This window comes from Balaenoptera acutorostrata, chromosome 5 (genome assembly GCF_949987535.1).
Source record: "Balaenoptera acutorostrata chromosome 5, mBalAcu1.1, whole genome shotgun sequence".
Taxonomy (NCBI): Eukaryota; Metazoa; Chordata; class Mammalia; order Artiodactyla; family Balaenopteridae; genus Balaenoptera; species Balaenoptera acutorostrata.
Window position 1 is genome coordinate 29478488 of NC_080068.1, and position 20206 is coordinate 29498693.

Consider the following 20206-nt stretch of genomic DNA (forward strand, 5'->3'; position numbering starts at 1 on the left):
TAAAATTTGTATGGAGAAACAAAAGACCCTGAATAGCCAAAGCAATCTTGAGGGAAAAAAATGGAGCTGGAGGAATCAGACTCCCTGACTTCAGACTACACTAAAAAGCTACAGTAATCAAGACAATATGGTACTGGCACAAAAACAGAAATATAGTTCAATGGAATAGGATAGAAAGCCCAGAGATAAACCCACACACCTATGGCCAACTAATCTATGACAAAGGAGACAAGGATATACAATGGAGAAAAGACAGTCTCTTCAGTAAGTGGTGCTGGGGAAACTGGACAGCTACATGTAAAAGAATGAAATTAGAACACTCCCTAACACCATATGTGAAAATAAACTCAAAATGGATTAAAGACCTAAATGTAAGACAGGACACTATAAAACTCTTAGAGGAAAACATAGGAAGAACACTCTTTGACATAAATCACAGCAAGATCTTTTTTGACCCACCTCATAGAGTAATGGAAATAAAAACAAAAATAAACAAAGGGGGCCTAATGAAACTTAAAAGATTTTGTACAGCAAAGGAAACTATAAAGAAGATGAAAAGACAACCCTCAGAATGGGAGAATATATTTGCAAATGAATCAACGGACAAAGGGTTAATCTCTAAAATATATAAACAGCTCATGCAGCTCAATATCAAAAACAAAAAACAAAAAACAACCCAATCCAAAAATGGGCAGAAGACCTAAATAGACATTTCTCCAAAGAAGAGATACAGATGGCCAAGAGGCACATGAAAAGCTGCTCAACATCACTAATTATTAGAGAAATGCAAATTAAGATTACAATGAGGTATCACCTCACACTGGTTAGAATGCACGTCATCATAAAATCTACAAACAACAAATGCTGGAGAGGGTGTTGGGAAAAGGGAACCCTCCTGGGAATGTAAATTGATACAGCCATTATATGACCCAGCAATCCCACTACTGGGCATATACCCAGAGAAAACCATAATTCAAAAAGACACATGAACCCCAATGTTCATTGCAGCACTATTTACAATAGCAAGGTCATGGAAGCAACCTAAATGCCCATCAACAGAAGAATGGATAAAGATGTGGTACATATATACAATGGAATATTACTCAGCCATAAAAAGGAACAAAATTGGGTCATTTGTAGAGACGCGGATGGACCTAGAGACTGTCATACAGAGTGAAGTAAATCAGAAAGAGAAAAATATCATATATTAATGCATATATGTAGAATCTAGAAAAATGGTACAGATGAACCGGTTTGCAAGGCAGAAATAGAGACACAGATGTAGAGAACAAACATATGGACACCAAAGGGGGGAAGCGGGGGCGGGTGTGGTGGTGGTGGGATGAATTGGGAGATTGGGATTGACATATATACACTAATATGTATAAAATAGATAACTAATAAGAACCTGTTGTATAAAAAAATAAAATTCAAAAAGAAAAGAAAAATAATTACAGTCTATAAAAAAGCTATGAGAATATTTACATCTAAATAAATTATCAATATGATTTGTACTCTTAAACTTTTCCAAATCCCTCCCAAATCAAATTAATTTTAATTCACTGAGAATTTCTTGAGAATTTCTAGGTATAGTTGAAATGGGATGCTCTGGTATGTGTAGAAATGTCTTTCTTCCATCACCTGAAATTTTATATAACTTGCCCTTTTTGCATAAATATATGGAATGTATCAATGAATAAATAAATGGTCTGTCTTTTTGCTTTTCTCATCCCAACCAAGTATAACCAGTGAAAAGATCCTTCTTGGTCTTGTTCTATCGGAGGATAAAGATGCAGCTCTCTGTCGCCTAACATAGTTTAGACCTGGTGATTACTCTGGAGACTTTTCATCTCCCTCCAATTTACTGAGGTCTTGGAGGCACTATCTGAGTTGGAGTTAACAACTGGAGAGGAAAATGAACTTAGTTAATTATTATTATTATCATTTACAACTTATAATAAAAATTGTCATTATTATGGCTATCATTATTGAGTTCACTTGTTGAGTAATCATAAATATTTTACTTGTAGGACATGTCTTAATTTCAAATTTTATTGAAAGATAGTGTGTATAGCTCATATAGAGGCATTTGTGCATGCATATGCTGTAGAGTTTATTCAACAAATATTTATTACATGCCTACTCTGTATCACACACCATATAAAGTAAAATTACGGTGATATGTTCCAGCCCAACTAAGCTTCTGACACCTCCCAGCTTTAATTCTATTCAAGGGCAACGTTTCCAGCAATGAACAGCAGCTATTTTCAATTGGCTTTCAATGACACTCTCAAAACTCAATCACCAAAATCTCACTTTTAGAAAATTGTAAAATGTATGAAAAAATGTCGGCCCAAAGGCAAAATCATTCAGCAATTTAAAAGTAAAAGCAGAGATTTGCTACGGAAAGTCATCTTTTACCTTGAGCTCTGGTTTTCCTTCTGAAGAGAGGAGTATGTGTGGTTAACTTTTATAAAAGGCCATTTCCATTCTGTTTTACAAATAAAAGATGTGGTAATTAGGACTAGAAGTCAAGGAGTTCACCAAAAGGGATAGGTTGAGGCCATTCCCAATTAGAATTTTATTTGTTTGATGTTACAGCTTAAAAATGTAAGAAACACAAAATACCCAAGTGAATTCATACCTTCCAAGGCCATTTCAGGGGAGTTTTGAACAGAGATAAAACTAGACAACACCCCAAATATGTGCATTAACAAGGTGGACCTCTGCAGAGTAAAAACCAATCTTTTCCAATCAAACCAAAGCCAGTATCTCACTTTCTGGAAAGACAACTCAACCAAGCAGCTATTTGTTGGTTGGAATTGCTTTAAATTATTTTAGAAAACGTCAAAAAATAAATTACATTCCCCTTCTTGCATGTATTTTTCCAGTTCCTTTTCAAAACAAAATGTTCATTTAGGGCCATGACAGCGAAAATAGAAATGTCTTTGGCATAAACTTAGCTTTCTAGCCTGCAGGCAAAATAGAAAATTGTTGTTAAATTGGTGTGGACCAGAAAACGGATGATAAAACTTGTTCATGAAACTTCTGCTAATAACAAACATTTGTCCCATGGTACGTACTATAAGTAATAACACATGACAGGGGATGGATATGTCACTTTCCTGAACAGTGGGTTTTCATGCCTTTAAAGGCAGTAGGCCAAGTTCACCTCACCCTTCAGTTATGGCTCCCTAGAAAAACCTTAGGGTTGAAAAAAATGCCCTTTTTAAACCACGAAATACTTGGGAAGACATTCTCTGGAGTTTTCATCTTAGTTATTCTTCCTTTAAAGTTTTACAGGCAACTTGGGTGGTTATGTTACTTATTATGACCAAGCACTAATTTCAGGTTCTATCTTCTGCTTCGTCAGCATTTACTGTTTCCTAAGAGTTATGCCATTTATTCATTTTGCCTTCATTTCTCTGACTCAGCGGTCAGGAAGAGATAGGAAGCAATTTTGAATAAGGTGGGTAGTTGGCAGGTGAAGAGACGGTGTCCATGGCTAGCACCGACGGCAAGTCCTTCCTGTTGCCAACTAAAAATTGCCACTTGTCTACAAGAGTGAAGTCACTAGCCACTGCAGTCGCTGGCCTTCAACACCCTGAAAGGAGTTCAGGGTGAAGATCAGGAATGAGGCACTCAGTCCTCTGGGAAAAAATGGCAGAACAGGCCTTCAGAGAGTTAAATAATTTCAGGAGAAGATTTTATGAGCCCAATTTCTTGCATCTTCTCTTATCTAGAAAAGCACTATAATCATTACAGTGACATCTGCTCCTCATGACCAGCAGCAAACCTCTGCCAACATGTGTGCCTGACTGCATGCCCCCCTTCACCAAAATCACATATATTCTGACCTCCCCTCTACCTCTTCAGAGCAGTTCCTCAGAGCTGGCTGAGATGCTGTCTCCCGGGCTATAGTCCTCATTTGGTCCCAAATAAAACCTAACTCACAACTCTCACATTGTGCTTTTTTTTTTTCTTCACTCAACACTGTTTTCTCGCTTTATTTACCATATTTTCTTGAATTTAAGACACCATTGCTTGAGAGATTCACCATTTTATGCAGCAATACGAAAAAGAATATACACTTCCAATCAATCTATGATACAACACCTTAATGATAGTTCTACTTGAAGCCTGGGTGGGCCACACAGCTTTCTTTACCCGGAAATTTCTTTTATCTCTTCCAAATTATTTGGCATTTTCTCTTGCCTCTTATTGCACTGCTTGGCCTGTAATGGAAATTCTTCTGCACTTATCTCAGTAACAAAATGTAACAAAGCCTCCTAGACCTGTAGGATTTTTTCCCTTCTTAGTCCCCTAAAGCATTTGGTTGTTCTTTCCAAGAAAAGAAGGAATTGCAGTCATCCCTCCCACAAAGAACGTTGGCTTCAACTAGAATCAAATTCGTGGCCAGCTGCTGTCTTTCTGCCTAGGCAGTCACTTTTCATGTCAAGGCTGAATAATGGGCTTCTTGTTGAAGACATTTGACATAACAATTACACTCACCACGCGCCTCCCCAACATCGCACATAATCTCAGTCGACGTAACAACAACAAAAACAGTTATGACAAAGTCTGCAGGCAGTGGCCACTTCATCATGACTACTGCCTGGCCGACAGCAATTCTACAATGGCTCTCGATTTCAGAGATGCTCAAATATGAGGGAAAATGTGTATCTTAGAATTAGCAGAACACAGTATTACCTGTTCACACACTGTACAGGGGTAGCAGACTCAAATGCCCATAAAATCATGTACATTATATAAATTATGTACATTAGTCCAATTCTATATAAAAAAAACACGCCCCCCCATGTCAACTATTTCCTGTCTCAGTTTTAAGAAAGATGTGGATACAAAGGAATATTGTCCACCAGAAGGAAAGCACCAGCCTACCCACCAGGAATGGTAGCAAACTGAAGAATGCATGTCCCGTCTAAAGGGGCCAGATACTGCACAGCTTCGGTCAAATGTTACCCTGTCAGCAATCCTTAAGACTTTGGACTTTGGAAGATATTGCCCAATCTTCTGATTTTTTTCAAGAGACACTGGGAAACTAGATGTTCATATGAAATCTCTTAGTTTTTAAGTTTTAAGAGCAAATCTGTGTGCTATATTTGGTTCACAGCTCAGTAATTTGTGGTCCCTGCAAGATACACCTAACATAGGTCAGCCATGTTGTAAACATGGCCATTTGTCCTGTGAGTTGATTTAATCAAAAAACTATCAGTATGAATGAAAAGGTAATCTTACCTTAGTAACATCTTCGCCTGTGAAACATCAGGACACGTTAGGTACCAGTAGAAGTACTGAACCAGAAAGTCTTTTCATTTTGAATATTTTTCTTATAATTGTCTAGCATAATAGAATCAACTCACTGGGAGAATTTCAAGGTTCACAACTGGGAACAAGCAGGAAAGTAAAAATTATTTTTTCGGTCCCACGTCTTTCTTTAAGAATGAGAATTACTGCTCTGCGACCCAGTCTTGCTTGGTACCTTGTTGAACCAGCAGATGTGCTGTTAGGAGCCTCCCAGCTCCCTTGGGAGGAGGAAGCCCACATGTGGGGAACCCAGAGGAACCGGAAGTAGAGGGTGTGGCAGACTGCCAGGGAATACCCTTCTCATAGCCCCTGAATCCTGGCCCTAGAAAAGAGAGCGATTGCTTTTTTCTTTTCTCTCAAAGAAGGGAGATAGAAGAATTAAGAGTAGAGCTACTTACTATGGCTCAGCCCAATGCATTCATCTCTGATTTAAAGGCTTGGAGTCAGCCAAGAAGTTGGACCCTGAATATACCTGCTTTCATAATGGAATTCAAGGCAATAGATCCTTCATGTCTTCTTCATTTTCTGGGACTCAATTTCCCCATCTGTAAAATGAGCAGAAAGATGAAACAAGTATTTTTCTGTGTTCTGAGAAGATTTAGGAACTCAGCTACTGTGCTTAAGGATCTGGTTTTATATGATTTGCATTTGGTCCTAAAGGTAAGGTTTCCATTTAATAGGAAAACATCATAATACCTAAAGAAATGCAGTGTTGGAGAAACATTGGCTGGGTGATATAAGTAATCTGTGAGGAGGCCTCTACAGCTCCGACACTTTGATTCTAAAACTTCCCCAACTTGTATGTACATTTCAATACTGTTCTAACAAAGTAAAACGCAGAGGCATTTTCAGATTAAATAATAACTCCAGCTTTTACCTAAAATACATGAGTCAATATGATCATTCTCGTAAGGCTGAGTATGCAAAGGTACAAATGGCTTTGATGTTTTTCTTTGAAATGAGGCTTTCGTTTTTTCGATTTTGCAGAAGATGACAGCAACGAGCTTGAATCTGGGAAGGGCAGCTCACACTAGAACAAAGGAGACCTTGTGTCTAGTCACTGTTGAACACGCACTCGCTGATGGAATCTGTACATGCAAGTAAAGAGGAGAACTGAGGTCATTTTTAGCATAGAAAGGCTCCAGATCATTTTCCTTAGGAAATGCAGGAAACTGAAGTGAAAATAAACTCCATTATGCAGACCAGGCATAAATTTAACTACTCCTTAAAACCAGTCCATGATTTCCCACCCTCTTCTGCCTGTGCCTGGAAGGTCCTCTAGCTGGATTGTCTCCACTTCTCTAAATCCACACCATATCCAGGCTCCATGGTGATTTCACTTCCAATCTCAGTGTTTTCTCACTCCTGTCAACCCCCTATAGCCCCTACTGTCTTTTATAATTACCTTCTATAAATGGGTAGTTTTGCGAACCCCTGTTAGATACACCTATGCATCACTTACCCACATACTCCTGACTCGAGGGACCACTATCCCTCTTCTGTACCCCCCACAGTTTCTGGGCACATGGTGAGTAGGTAATCAATACATATTTTGAAGGATTAAATGTATTAATGAATAACTTCTGCATCTATGGGCAAGAAGACTACTACTATATGAGGAATGATAATATGGGTTCAAAACACTTTGAGAAAAAAAAATGGAAACAGACTAATTGTTCATATAATAGTATGAGATTAGATTGTTATCATGAAAACAATGCTTACAACACAGCAGTGAGTGAAGAAAAAAAGATGTTAAAAAAAACATAAAGAAGAGAAGAAAAGATTTCACAGTCATGTTTAAGATTATTGGATTCAGAGTAGTATTTTTCTCTCTGTTTCAAAATGTTGATAATGAGACATATTACTTTTATAATGAAAAATAAGAAGAAACAGGCTTTGAGTTTCTATGCCAGAGGAATATTAGTGGAATTTTGTTGTAACATGAATCTGAGGTCCACATAATTGCCATTGTTTAGAAGAAATCATTTTATAGCAAATGTTGCTTTTTGGTAGCTCACAGACTAATAGTGGATAACCCCTTCTATGAGTTTCATCATGGGATTTCCTTTAATAAATTCCATTTCAGGGAGAACAGTGCTGTAGAAAAATGTTTGTGTCTCACTATCAAAGAAAATTTCATAAGCAAACTGAACCAATTTGTTTCCTAGTGTATGTTTATCCCCATTAAGAACTCCAAGAGTGAAAAAAAAAATGGTAATTATCTTAGAGGTCTCTAAATGCTTTCATGTTTTAAGCCACGGGCTGAATTAGGTCCTAAAAGATCTAATCTAGTAAAAGCAACAATGCCTACTAGTAACCTGAGGAAAAACCCCAGGACATTTTGTCCTCCAGCAAGTGACTGACCTAGATCTGGATGACAAGCCACTAGACAGTGTTTCCAGGGATGGAGGGCATGTCTGCTCCCAACCCAGCTTTAAAGCTGTATGTGTGTGTGCATGCATGAGTGTTTTTTTAAGAGAGTATACTATTCCCCAGACAGCAAAAGAAGGTGGGATATTTTATCACTTTGTTTCAGAAAGACCTAGATACTTCAAAACACTCGCCTAAAGGAATGTATCTAAAATAACACATTCTACTTCCATATTTCTATAGATCAAAATACAGGTACATACAAATCATTCCAAACTCCTGTACTTGCCTCATTTCTGTTACTGCATAAGTCACACCAAAAAATGCCCAATAATCAATATAAAATTCCAATGTAACCTTTCCCACAGCTCTTTGCTCTGTGACACAGTCCCATGCAATTAGATATATTCACAACTATGCTGTGGGGTTCCTGAAAACGTTTTTAACTCCCTTATTTAAAGAACAGCCTTTCCCATACCCTTCCCCTTTCTCCTACTTTCTCCTGCCTAGGATGCAGATGTGAGAGTCAGAGTCACAGCAGCCATATTGCAACTATGAGGGAATAACCAAGAGAAGTGCAGAAATCTTGGATCTAACATTGTTAAGGTGCTGAAATAAAACAAGAAGCAATCTACCTTCAGTTTCTTATTGTTTATTTAAGTCAATGTGGTTGGATTTTTCTGTAGGTAACAGCATTCTTATCTCTTATAACCCATTGGTGGCCAACTTTCATTACTGTGGTTTATTTCTTCATTTGTTTTTCTCTTTGTCAGATTCTCTCTCTTATTCTTAGACTCACATGTGAAAGTATGCCCATTTTGCAGACATATCTATGATATATATTCTACTAAAAAAATGTAAATATAAATTAGTGTTTACCAGTGTATGTGCCTCAGAACATATGTTTGATGATATACTCCACCAAAAAAAAAAAGAAGATGGAGGCAGAGAATAGGGAAATTTTGTGACCAAATATGTTTGGAAAACATTAGTCTGTTTTTCTAGAGCTTTGCAATACACGTAAAACTACTGCAGACTTTGAAAAGAAGAATAAGTGTAATAGCGAAATTGGGATGACATTCAGATATTTCCCAATCATACTGACCATTGAATTGATTTTTCAAGTAATCCCTTTATTTACTGACCACCTCTCAGAATTAGAGTTCTGAGGACCATATGTGGGAAACACATACTACATTCACCCATAATATTTAATAATTTTAATATTAATATTTTAAATATTTTAATAATTATTGTTTTATATTTTCTTATTTGCAAAAGACAGATACATTCTGACAAATTTTAGAGAAACTCCCAGGGAATTCAAATCAACAGATATGTCGACACATACCAAAGAAAGGCAAGAAGGCAAGTAGTAGCGAAATTTGTGATTACTTCCAGCTGGTTACAAATCCCCCATTTTCTTTGGCTAGAAGATTCAACCCCTGATACTGGCAGCCATGGTAACCCACATGTGCATTTCTGGATGGGGACAACTCTTTCCAGACTAAATGCTTGAGACATGACACCTTGGTTAGTCTTTGCCACTGCTCTCTGTAAGGACATTGCTGTGATTCTGTAAAACAAACAATTCTTGCTAATCTATGACATACTTGGATTGTCATGTGTTCTTAAGATCCTTCCTTACCTTTAATGCAGAACTTGCTTTCCCTTTGGGGATAGTTTATTCTCTTAGCAGAGGCATTTGATGTACCTCTGAGGCATCGTAGGTTGTAATACTCACCACCCCCAGCATCCCTTTCCAAATGACTTACTCTGTACCACGAGCCCAGCTGTAGCTATCAGGGTGTGTGTGTGTTTTTCTTTCCTTTTGCTCTCTTCACATTGTCTCAAATTTTGAGCCAGAATAATTTAAGCACTAGGGTCTTGTCGGGTTTTGCAACCATGAACAGCCTCGCAAAGTCTAGGCGTTTTGCCAGAAATCTAAACTTTGTTGAACTATGTGAAAAGGTTAAACATTTCACAGAGTTTGGGTTTCCCCACCCCCCTACTGCCCTCCCAGACTCTGCCTTGTTCTTAAATGTCCGTTTTATCAAGAGATGGAATAACTAATAATGTGCTGGATAGAATATTTTCAACCATCACGCTGTAACTATAGTAGTGCTAAAAACCCCAAACAAATGTTAATCACATGTCTCTCCATAATCAAAAAGAGCTGAGGACAAAGGGTCAATGTAGTCTGTTTTAAGATGAAATGCCAGAAGCTTTCCATAAAATATATCTTTTTTAAATGAAGCTCTTATTCCGTTTGTAATAATTTCTTTGTTAACAAAAAAGCCCTCCCCAAATTTTCCCCAACGAATTAAAATAAATCACAACCTCCCCAGTCTGGAGGAAAATATAAAATACTGTTTCCTAGAGCCCTCGATCTGGAAGCTTCCTCGTGGTTATTTCTGGGAACACTGGATGCCTGTTTACTCTCGAGGAGGATACTTCTAAGGTTCTCAAGCTCACACAACACAGATATTGAAGGGAAAGGAAGTAAAAAAAAACCTAGGAATCATCCTTGATTCACTCAGTTCCCCACACCCCATCTGAGCATAAGCTGTCTGTATCTCTCCTAAAAGGTTTCCCAAATTTGCTTACTCTGTCCATCCCCACCACCACCATCCCAGTCTCAGCTGCCACCCTCTCACCTGGACTCCCACGATGGCCTCCTAACTGGCCTCCCTTTTTCCTCCCTGCCTCCATTCTCCCCAGAGCTGCCAGGCCATCCGAACTCCAGAGCCTTAGAATAAAAACACAATCTTCTTATCCTGCTTCATAGAGCTCTTCTGAAAACCCTTCTTCATCTTAAACCACCTCCTCCTTTCCTATCAAACTCTGGCCACTTGGGTGCCTTCTTTCTCTCCCGCAAACACCCCAAGTTTATACCTGTCTTAGGGCCTGGGTCGGGCAGGCTATCCCCTCATCTTTGCATGGCTGGCTCGTCCCTGCCATTAGCTCTCTGCTTAAGTGTGATGTCTCTAGAACAGCCTTCCCTAATCACACAGTCTAAAAACCCTTCTCCCCAAACCCTCACTTATTCTCACTCAGATTCCCTTTTTAAGACTCTACACAGCACTTTCCCTAACTGATCTTTTCTCTAGCTCCCCATTCATCACCTGTCTTCTGATTCCCTCCCACTGGATATAAAGAGGAAATTACTAGTGTACAACTGTATCTTCAGCCCCTCTAATAATGCTTGGGACATAGGAAGAACAAAATAAATAGGTATGGAATGAATACCTGAGCAAGACAAGAACTGAAAACTGGGTGATTATTCCAACTCTTGTAGCCCAGCCATGGGAAAATGTAACAAGACCCAGATAGCAGGTACTTTGGGATAAGAGTGTGTCAGAGGTTGGACATCCTGATGAATGTCTTGGGGTAGGCCATTAGCCTTTACAAACTAAACCAGAGAAAATACAGTTACTGACATAAACAGAGAGAGCTATATTTGGCTTCACTCGCGGGGAAATGAACTTTTCCAGGAGGCTATTTGTGTCTTTGACATGTTTGGTATAGTTTAAGCTACTACTTTGCAAGGCAATTTCCTGAGAAAAATGTCCTTAAGCAGAGAATAAATAATTTTTCCTTAATGTATTAAGGTAAATTACTGCAGATTTTCTCCTGGATAGTGATGACTTTGTAAGAAGTTTACAAATACTGTTAAGTAAAGTAGCAGTAATTCAGCAAACAGCCAACTTAGATGACTCATATACATAGGTTGAAAGTTATATCTGCCAACAAAGATCAGAGCCAAAGTTGGTCACTGGAAAAGTGCTTAACCAAACTTTGGCTTCTAAAGTGGGTTTCATGTGGAGCCAGGATTAACAAGGGAAAGCATGACCAGAATGGAATGTGAGGTTGAGTGCTGCAGAGAAGATGTCCCCGGGGCTGTGACCTGCTTTTGGTCAGCAGCCCTGGGAGCTGGGTTTGTTTCAATCTTATATAATTTTGCTCTCATGACCAGTCAACGGGATAGGAAGAAAATGGGAAAAGAGCCTGGGTGAGCAAACACACCGAAATATGTTTCTGAAGATAACGGAAAAGGTAAAGATCATGGTACGGTCATTCTGGGAGAATGCAGATAATGGCCAATTTACTGATAAGGGGAAAGGCAGGGAAGTCGACTGTTCCCAATTTCATAAATAATAAAGTTTACAGGAGGCACCGTTTTCCTGAGATTCATGCTTCCACATGGGCAAAGTGAAACCTGAATGTGATAATATTAGTTATTATCACAGCAGAGAGCTTCTCATAAAAATTTTATATAACCATTGACCATGCAATAGAATTGTGTGAAAATATGAGGTGTTAGTCACGATAAGCATCTAGATATTCCCAAAATCTCACAGGAGAAAGTATATGATAAGGAAAAGGATTGCAATTCCTTTTGAAGAACAACCTGAAAAGAAGAATTATAGACTTGGATCAAAGAAGCCATTGCTCTCTTTCATCTATTTATTTGACAAGTATTTATTGGGTGATACTTTGTGCCAAGTACTACATCAGGCACTGTGGACATAAAGATAAATAAGTTACAAATCTGAAAATACATTTCAGGAAAATGTGGACTATAGTAACCCGAATAAAGTAGGCAGTGATCGTAGCAGTGATGTCAGGTCAAGGGAAGGACTGGTTGATAAAACAGGAGAAATAGGAGCAGTTAAGGCCTTGAGTTCTTTCTGGAATGATTGATTAAATACTTCTTTTTCTTTCCACTTATCCCTCCATCACAGTTCAGTGAATGCTGCTAAAGTAAAACTTATTTTATCCCTTTTTTGAACAGGTATTCTAATCCCTAAAGATAAGGAAAGAAACTTCTAGACAGGTCTTTAAAATAGTATCAATGTCTTCTCCTAAAATTCTCCATCCTCATCATCTCTACAACATCCACCCACCCCGACAAAGTGAGATGGTTTCTGTTAATTATAATTATTGCATTAAATAAGAAGATCCTACTCACCAACTTTGATGCATTTTAGCTGCATTTGAATCATTCAATTTCCCGAATTTTTTTAACTTTAAAATTTCTTTGCCAGCATAATATAATTTTTTAAATTATATTTGATTGGATCCATTCATTCATTCAACAAATGTTTACCACTTTGTGCATCCACTTTGTGCCAGCTACTGAACTAGGCGATAGGAAGAGAAAGACAAGCAAGCACAACTGATCCCGCCCTGAGGCATTGACATCCTAGTGAACACGAGTAAACAGCGAATTCCAAGAGTGAGCCAAGGACCAAGATAGAAGATAAGTACCAGGAACCATGAGGGCACATTATCAGACAGTCTTGGGGTGTCAGGAAAATTTTACAGGGGAAACAACATCAAACTGAAACATAAAGGATGACAAGAATTTATCCAAGTAGAGAACAGAGGGAAGAATGTCCTAATCAGAACTAGACATATTTTCAAAATTCCAGAGATGAGAGATATGTTCCAGAAATTACAAGTATGTAGCTATGTATATTGGGGTGGGGGGGGGGAATGGGAGTGGAAGTGGGATGGAGGGGTGGGAGATGTGGATTGCACTCAAGTTTTCAAGGAGGTAAGCATGAGAGAAGTTGTAAAGGGTCTCATAAGCCATATTAAAGGTTTTGAATTTCATCCTGAAGGCAATGGGAGCCTTTGGAAGTTTTTAAGCAGGGGAGCCATGAAAATAGATTTCTATTTTAAACAGTAACACTGACTACAGACTGAAAAACAGATTTGAGGAAAACATGGATTATGGTAGCTCATATAGAAGTTGAAGGTGGTCAGAGCAATGGTGTCATAAGCCAAAGGAGGGACTGTTTATCAGGAAGGGAGAAAATTGAGCACGTTAAATATTGATGTTAACAAATCCATATGAAAGATTGAAGATATAAAGAGAGGGGACAATCAGTAAAGTAGTCCTTGAGGACATAAGATGTATTGTGATCCAGAGTGTAGACTGAGGAAGCAGCCTTGGTGGAGACACATCTCCCATTGGAACAGGAGGAAAGAGGAAATGGTGGACGTGGATGAATATCAAGTTTTAAATTCAGTGTCAGGAACTGAGGGAATTCTCTTGCTTTTCTTTTCTCTGAGATCTTCTAGCAAGATTTGCTGCTAAGAGTGACATTAGGGTAAGAAGTTTGAGAAAAGTAAGGAATCTGAAATAGCCACACTGGAAAATGACACAGAGTGATGCCAAGTACACACAGAAGAGTCTCTGGGTAATGCTGAACGTTTGGTTGAAATCAAAGCCATACCTTTTTTGTGGCATGAATCTGGCCAGTTGTGTGAATTCTCTAGAGAGCAGACATTTGGAATGACTTAGCTTTAAAGTGGGTATGGAGGAAGAACAAAAGGGCAAATGAATCTGAGGACATTGACCCAAAGGGTAAAGCATGGAATGAAAGCTGGAAAGAAATGAAATCGGGATGGGGAAGACAGATGGAGAAAATAAAAGGGGCAAGAAACGACCTCTATGAAGTAGGAGGTCAAGTGTAATAGGGGTCATTATGTATGAGATACTGAAGGAAGGGAGGTTGATGTGGAACAGTTGCATAATGAATTTAAATATTCAGAGGTGGAGACAAGCTCCAGGTGATGACAAGATCCAGTTGCATACAGGGGAGTGAGCAGCTGAAGAGACCTGGAAGAGAAGGTCATGGGAAATAAGATTGTTAAGAAATTGGGAGGCAAGGTGTTGGTGGTCATCTACAGAGACATGCAGGAGTGGCCGAACCCAGGGAAGACAAATAGCTGCTAACATCTTGAGTAAGCAAGGGTATGGTCACGTTGGCAAGTAAGTTCAATGAATAGAGATAAAGATGATACAGTCAGATAGCCTGAGTCCCAAAGGGGCAGTGGTTCTTATGTGAGGGTGGATGAGTACAGTAAGTCTCCTATGTACGAACCTTCAAGTTGCAAACTTTCAAAGATGCAAACGTGTGTTCGCATGTCCAATCACATAAGTTAGTTCATGTGTCTGTCATACACTGTCACATGAGTGCATCCCCTACAAGTGGTTATGCAGCTTACCCTCCATCTCCTATTGCTGATGATCCTTCAGCTCTACTTTCTCCCACCTCCTCTCCCTCATCCAGTCAGTAACTCTTCTTGCCTGTTCACTCAGTGCCAGCCCCTGTATGCCAGCTGTTGTACTGTACTACTGTACTTTTCAAGGTACTGTACTGTAAGATTAAAAATGTTTTATTTTTTGTGTTTCTTTGTTTTTTATGTATTATTTGTGTGAAAAGCATTATAAACCTATTACAGTATAGTACTATGTAGCCAATTGTGTTAATTGGGTACCTAGGCTAACTTTGTTGGACTTACAAACACGCTCTCAGAATGGAACTCATTCGTATGTAGGGGACTTACTGTAGTAGTTTGAAAGAAGCAAAACAAAGTCATGCTCAGCCTGAGGAGCAGATAAATGAGGTGTGGACAAATCACCTGACTCTACTTGAGAGAGCTTTGGGGATAGCGATTTCCTTAGGAGCAGCCAGGTATCTGAGCCAGGAGGTGGACAGAACCAACAGAGAAGGGTGAAGGATGGAATGATGCTGGTTAACTACCGAGGAGAGTTCCACGAGTCACAGGTGAAAATCTGAGATGGTGGGGAATCATTCAAGGTTGGCTCGTGGAAGAAGAATACCTGAGAAAAGAAATAACTGGAGGGTCTTTAGTCTTACATGCTGATCAAGGACGTTAGAGATGTGAGGCATGGTGCATTCAGCTGCCCTCAGGGTTTCGAAAGAATGAATCACACTTTTCCCCTTGGAGTTGTAGGCACTTTAGGCTGCTTAGAAGGATTTAGTTACAGACTGGATTCAGTTTTGCTCACTAGGGAGCCCAGCTGAAGAACTCATTCTTTTCATTGTATTCACTGTCAGATAGACAGTGTTAGAAATTTGATGTGCGTGTCTCTGTATTCAAGGTTTCTCTCTATAGTTTTATTTTATTAGATTTTATTTAAATAGATTTAATAAGTTAAACCCCTTATTAATGTTTCACATTTGTGGAAATATATTTATTCTTTTCATTTAACAACATTCACTATTTAGACAAAGGATTATTTGATCTCCAAGCCTCACCTGTTAGGAAGGGCAGGAGTCACTGGGGCTACAGCTGTCAGTCAAAGCCTGGACTTTTGACCAAGTGCTAGTCTCCACAGGATAGAGGAACTCTCTCTTCTTAGGACGTTCTTCTCTAAGTGTCTCCAAGAGCCAAGACTGCAGAGAGGCTGGTTCCTCAGCTCCTTGTGGGGAGGCTGCCAAGGCAAATGGTAGTTCCTAGAAGTACCACCAGATAGCTGCAACCTCTGCTGGCTGGGGGACTCTAATCACACTTCGATTTAAAAAACAATTTATATATTTTTTAAATGATCACAAACTTACAGAAAAGTTGGATGTTCAGTGCAGAACATTTTATTTTTCTTACCCATTTGAGAGTAAGTTGCTGAACAGATGCCCTATCACCCATGGATTCTTTATTGTGTGTTACCTACAAACAAGAACATTTTCCTGTGTAACCACAATACATCCATCACATCAAGAAATGAACAGTGATACTTAACCGTGATACTACCATTTCAATTCTCAGGCTCCCTTTACATTTTACACATTTTCCCCACAATATCCTTTATAACAGAAAAATTCAGTCCAGAATCACAGGTTTAGTTGTGCTGTCCCCAGCCTCCTTCAGTCTGGAACAGATTCTCAGTTTTCCCTGACTGCCCTGACACTTTAGAAAATTACAAACCAGCTACTTTGTAATATGTCCCTCACTTTGACTTCATTGGATGTTTCCTCTTGATTAGATTCAGATTGTGAATTCTGGCAAGAATATTTCGAAGTGAAAACATGTTCTTCTCACTTAATTCCATCAGATGGCAAGTGATTTCTATTTGTGCATTACTATGTTTACTTTTATCTTTTGGGTTAAGTGGTGTCTGCAAAGCTTCTCTACTGTAAAGTTCCTCCTTTCCCTTTAGAAATTAATAATTATTTTGTAGGGAGATACTTTAAGACTATATGAATATCCTGATGCTCTTCAAATTTTCAATTTAGTCATGAATTTATTTATATCTAAGTGGATTTCCAATTTTATTCAATGGGTTTTAATCGACTACTGTCATTATTTTTATGCTCAAGTTGTCCCAAATTTGGACAGAAGGAGCCCATTCATGGTGGCTTCTGTTTCCTTTTGACATGTCCCCAACATCCTTCTAGAACTTCCTTGCTTTCTGGCACAGCATGTCCCGTCTTGTATTTTCCCTGTTTCACCGTTGGAATTATCCACTTCTTCAAAGAGCCCTGGTTCCTTTGATTGGAAAATAGTATTTAAAAGCCAAGATCTGAGTGCTGGATGTGCTCATTGCTGTTGCGTTGTCACTGCCCCAAGGCTCTTTTGTTGGAAAGAGCCAGGAAATATATGTCAGTGGGTGCATATCCAAATCACTTCCATACCCATCCATTTATACCTTTAATTATTTCTATATCTATTTATCTACCTAACCATTGGTCATCTGTCTGTTTTTCTACCTATCATCCATCTATCTATATATCTACCCATCATCTATCTACCTATCTACCTATCCATCTACTATCTATCTATCACAGACCCTGCATTCACTTGAATACTTGCAAGTCCAGTCCAACATAAGAGGGTTTATTCTTGTTTCCTCCCTTTTTGGATTTCTAACTCCCTTCTCCTAAAGTGAGAAAGCTGTCTCCACTTATTGTTAATATGCTTACTTAATTGGTCAATCCCACTGACAGGTCTTCCCCCTGTGTGGCTGTCTGCTCTATCTGTCACAGCTCTGATTCCATATTCTGTCCTCCACGTGGACAGCTTCTCACCTTACCTGGGCTCTGACACTTCCTATCTCCCCTTTGCAGGGAAATCCTCCTCATCTTACTGGAGCTCTAATACCCCTCACTATGTCCCCCATCTCCCCTCTACTTGGTCTCCAGCACCCCACCCGAGGTTATTCTCAGCCTGGACGCTCTCCTGTCCCTGCTTGAGCTCTGCCACCAGCACCAGGCGAGCACTCCTTGAAGATGCTCTTCTTATCCTGCTTAGGCTCAAACTCCCTGCCCTAGGACACCCCTTACCCTGCTCAAGTTCTGACACCCAATGTCAGCTTCCCATTTCCTCTGCATAGATGCCCTCCTTACTCAGATGGGGCTCTGGTTCCCCACCCAAGCTTCCCCTCCTCTTTGCAGGGATACCCTTCCTGCCCTGCTAGGGCTCTGACACCAATGTCCTAGTGTGGACCACCTTCACCCTGCTTGCACTCTCAGCCCCTGCCACCCCTCCCTGACACACACATACCTAGGATGTCTGCTTTGCTCCATCTAATGGACTTAGGACAGAATTTTCCAGGAGAGGAAGAGAACGGCTCTGAAATGCTTTGAACATGGACGCTGAAGGCCTTCAAGATGTCTTCAGAATTGTGATTTATCATTTTTTAATCTTAATCATTATAACTAATTATTATCACTGTTATCATACTAATGATAATTAGTTATTATTGTTATGTTACTAATTTATCTGAGATGAATAAAATTTAGTGAGTTATTGGTATTTCATAAAATATAAAACTAACCTTTTCAATTTCAAAAATAGCCTTTCAATTTTGAGGAAAGATTTATTTTATCTGATTATCCATCTCCCATGAGCAGATGGAGTGGTCCACCCATAGCATCTTTGCCATTGAAAAGCTTTTGAGGATGGCAGGTCTATAGCAATTGCTTCATAATTAATTAAAAAAAAATGAAAAATTCTAATAGTTCTTCATAATCACCATAGTTTTAAGGAAAGTCTGGCTTTAGTCATGATAGAACGAGCTCTTTGGACTACAGTTACTGCCTGGCAAATGCCATTTTTTTCAATTCTCTTAATTTTTTATGCACATTATTGGGTGTTGATGTAAACTAAGAATATTGATGGCATTTTTATCATTTTTAATGAGATCAGAAAATCAATTTACAAAATGTTAACTTTGTAAAGAACTCATTCTTTTCATTGTATTCACTGTCAGATAGACAGTGTTAGAAATTTGATGTGCGTGTGTCTGTATTCAAGTTTTCTCTCTATAGTTTTATTTTATTAGATTTTATTTAAATAGATTTAATAAGTTAAACCCCTTATTAATGTTTCACATTTGTGGAAATATATTTATTCTTTTCATTTAACAACATTCACTATTTAGCCACAGATGTACTACCAATTCTCTGTTTTACTTTTTCATTTCAATAGCATGAATGTGTTTCAATAATAACCAGTTAAAAAGTGAAACTGTTGATAATGATTATTCATTTTTGTGTAGCTCAAAAAAAGAATGAGCCAGATATTATTGATTTTATTTTTTCCCCTTGAAGGTTTTTATTTTTTGTAAAATATATGTGTAGTCATTTCTTAAAACTAGCACATTTCACCCTATTTCTGCATGAAGTTCGATTTAAAATAAGCTAGTTTGAAATTCAACAGTGGCCAAACCAGAATGTCATTTTCCTCCTGGAAGGGAGAGAGTAATTTTTCTTCCCTGATATAAATGGAAAGAAATTCATTATTTTTCTCTGATATTAATTTACATACATTTTATAGGCTTTTCCTTTTTCTGAGACCACTAAAACTGCAGTAATTTTAGCAGTATATTTTACTTGTATTTATTTTTCAGAAGTCCATTATTTAAAAAAATATATATGACAATACACCAATCTTAAAGATTTTGCAATATAATGTACAATACAGATTTCAATAAAGGCTACAATACTATGTTATATAATTTGTTAGTTTTACTAATCACAAGTTCACCTTTAAACAATGGATTTGATTGTGTGAAAGATGCTGACAATGAGTGTTGATCAATTTCCAACCTTGTTGGAAATTCTCCCAATCCTTTTTTCTATTTTACCTTTATTTTCTGTTTATCCTGAAACAACACACATTTTTTCTATTAATATATGAGATTCAGGAGTAATTTTTTCTTTTCTGCTTGCATTACAAAATGACAATGAATGTGTGCCCCTCCTAGAGTGTGGTTTATGATTTAATAATGCCACAGCTCCTGGTCCTGTCAGTATTCTTCTCTCTGTAAGCATATTTCCAGGCCACAATCTCAGGCACACCTCGTGTCATGTGGAGATCAGGAATAAACAGCAAATCTCATAAGCGGTCTGCTTTTTAGCACCACATCAAGAGAAATGTAAATTTTTACCACATAGTTTTTCATTCCACTGAAGCTTTTCCTTTGGCTAGCTCATAAAAATTTAAATTTTTCACTTAGAGTGCTTTAATACTTTTACCAATCTAATCACTGAATATGTATTTGTTTTCAGTGAATTACCTTGAGATTCTGCCTTTCATTTAAAAGACAAAATGTACCTTTTCACATTCTAAAGTATAATGTAATTAAATTATGCATATAGTTTTTATTATAAAAGGCTTATGGAGCCAGTGATAGTCTATGAAAAGGAATAACTTAAAACAAATGCTATCCGATTTTTAAGTCCGG

General features: G+C 38.3%; 1 long non-coding RNA gene across 3 annotated transcripts in view; it reads right to left on the reverse strand.

Moving 5' to 3' along the window:
* Nucleotides 1-20206, reverse strand: part of LOC130708196 (uncharacterized) — a 269377-nt gene that overhangs the window by 120181 nt on the left and 128990 nt on the right. For all 3 annotated transcript variants that reach the window (XR_009008285.1, XR_009008283.1, XR_009008284.1), the window contains exon 3: nucleotides 5727-5873. This is a non-coding gene — a long non-coding RNA (uncharacterized LOC130708196). The remainder of the gene's footprint in view (nucleotides 1-5726; nucleotides 5874-20206) is intronic.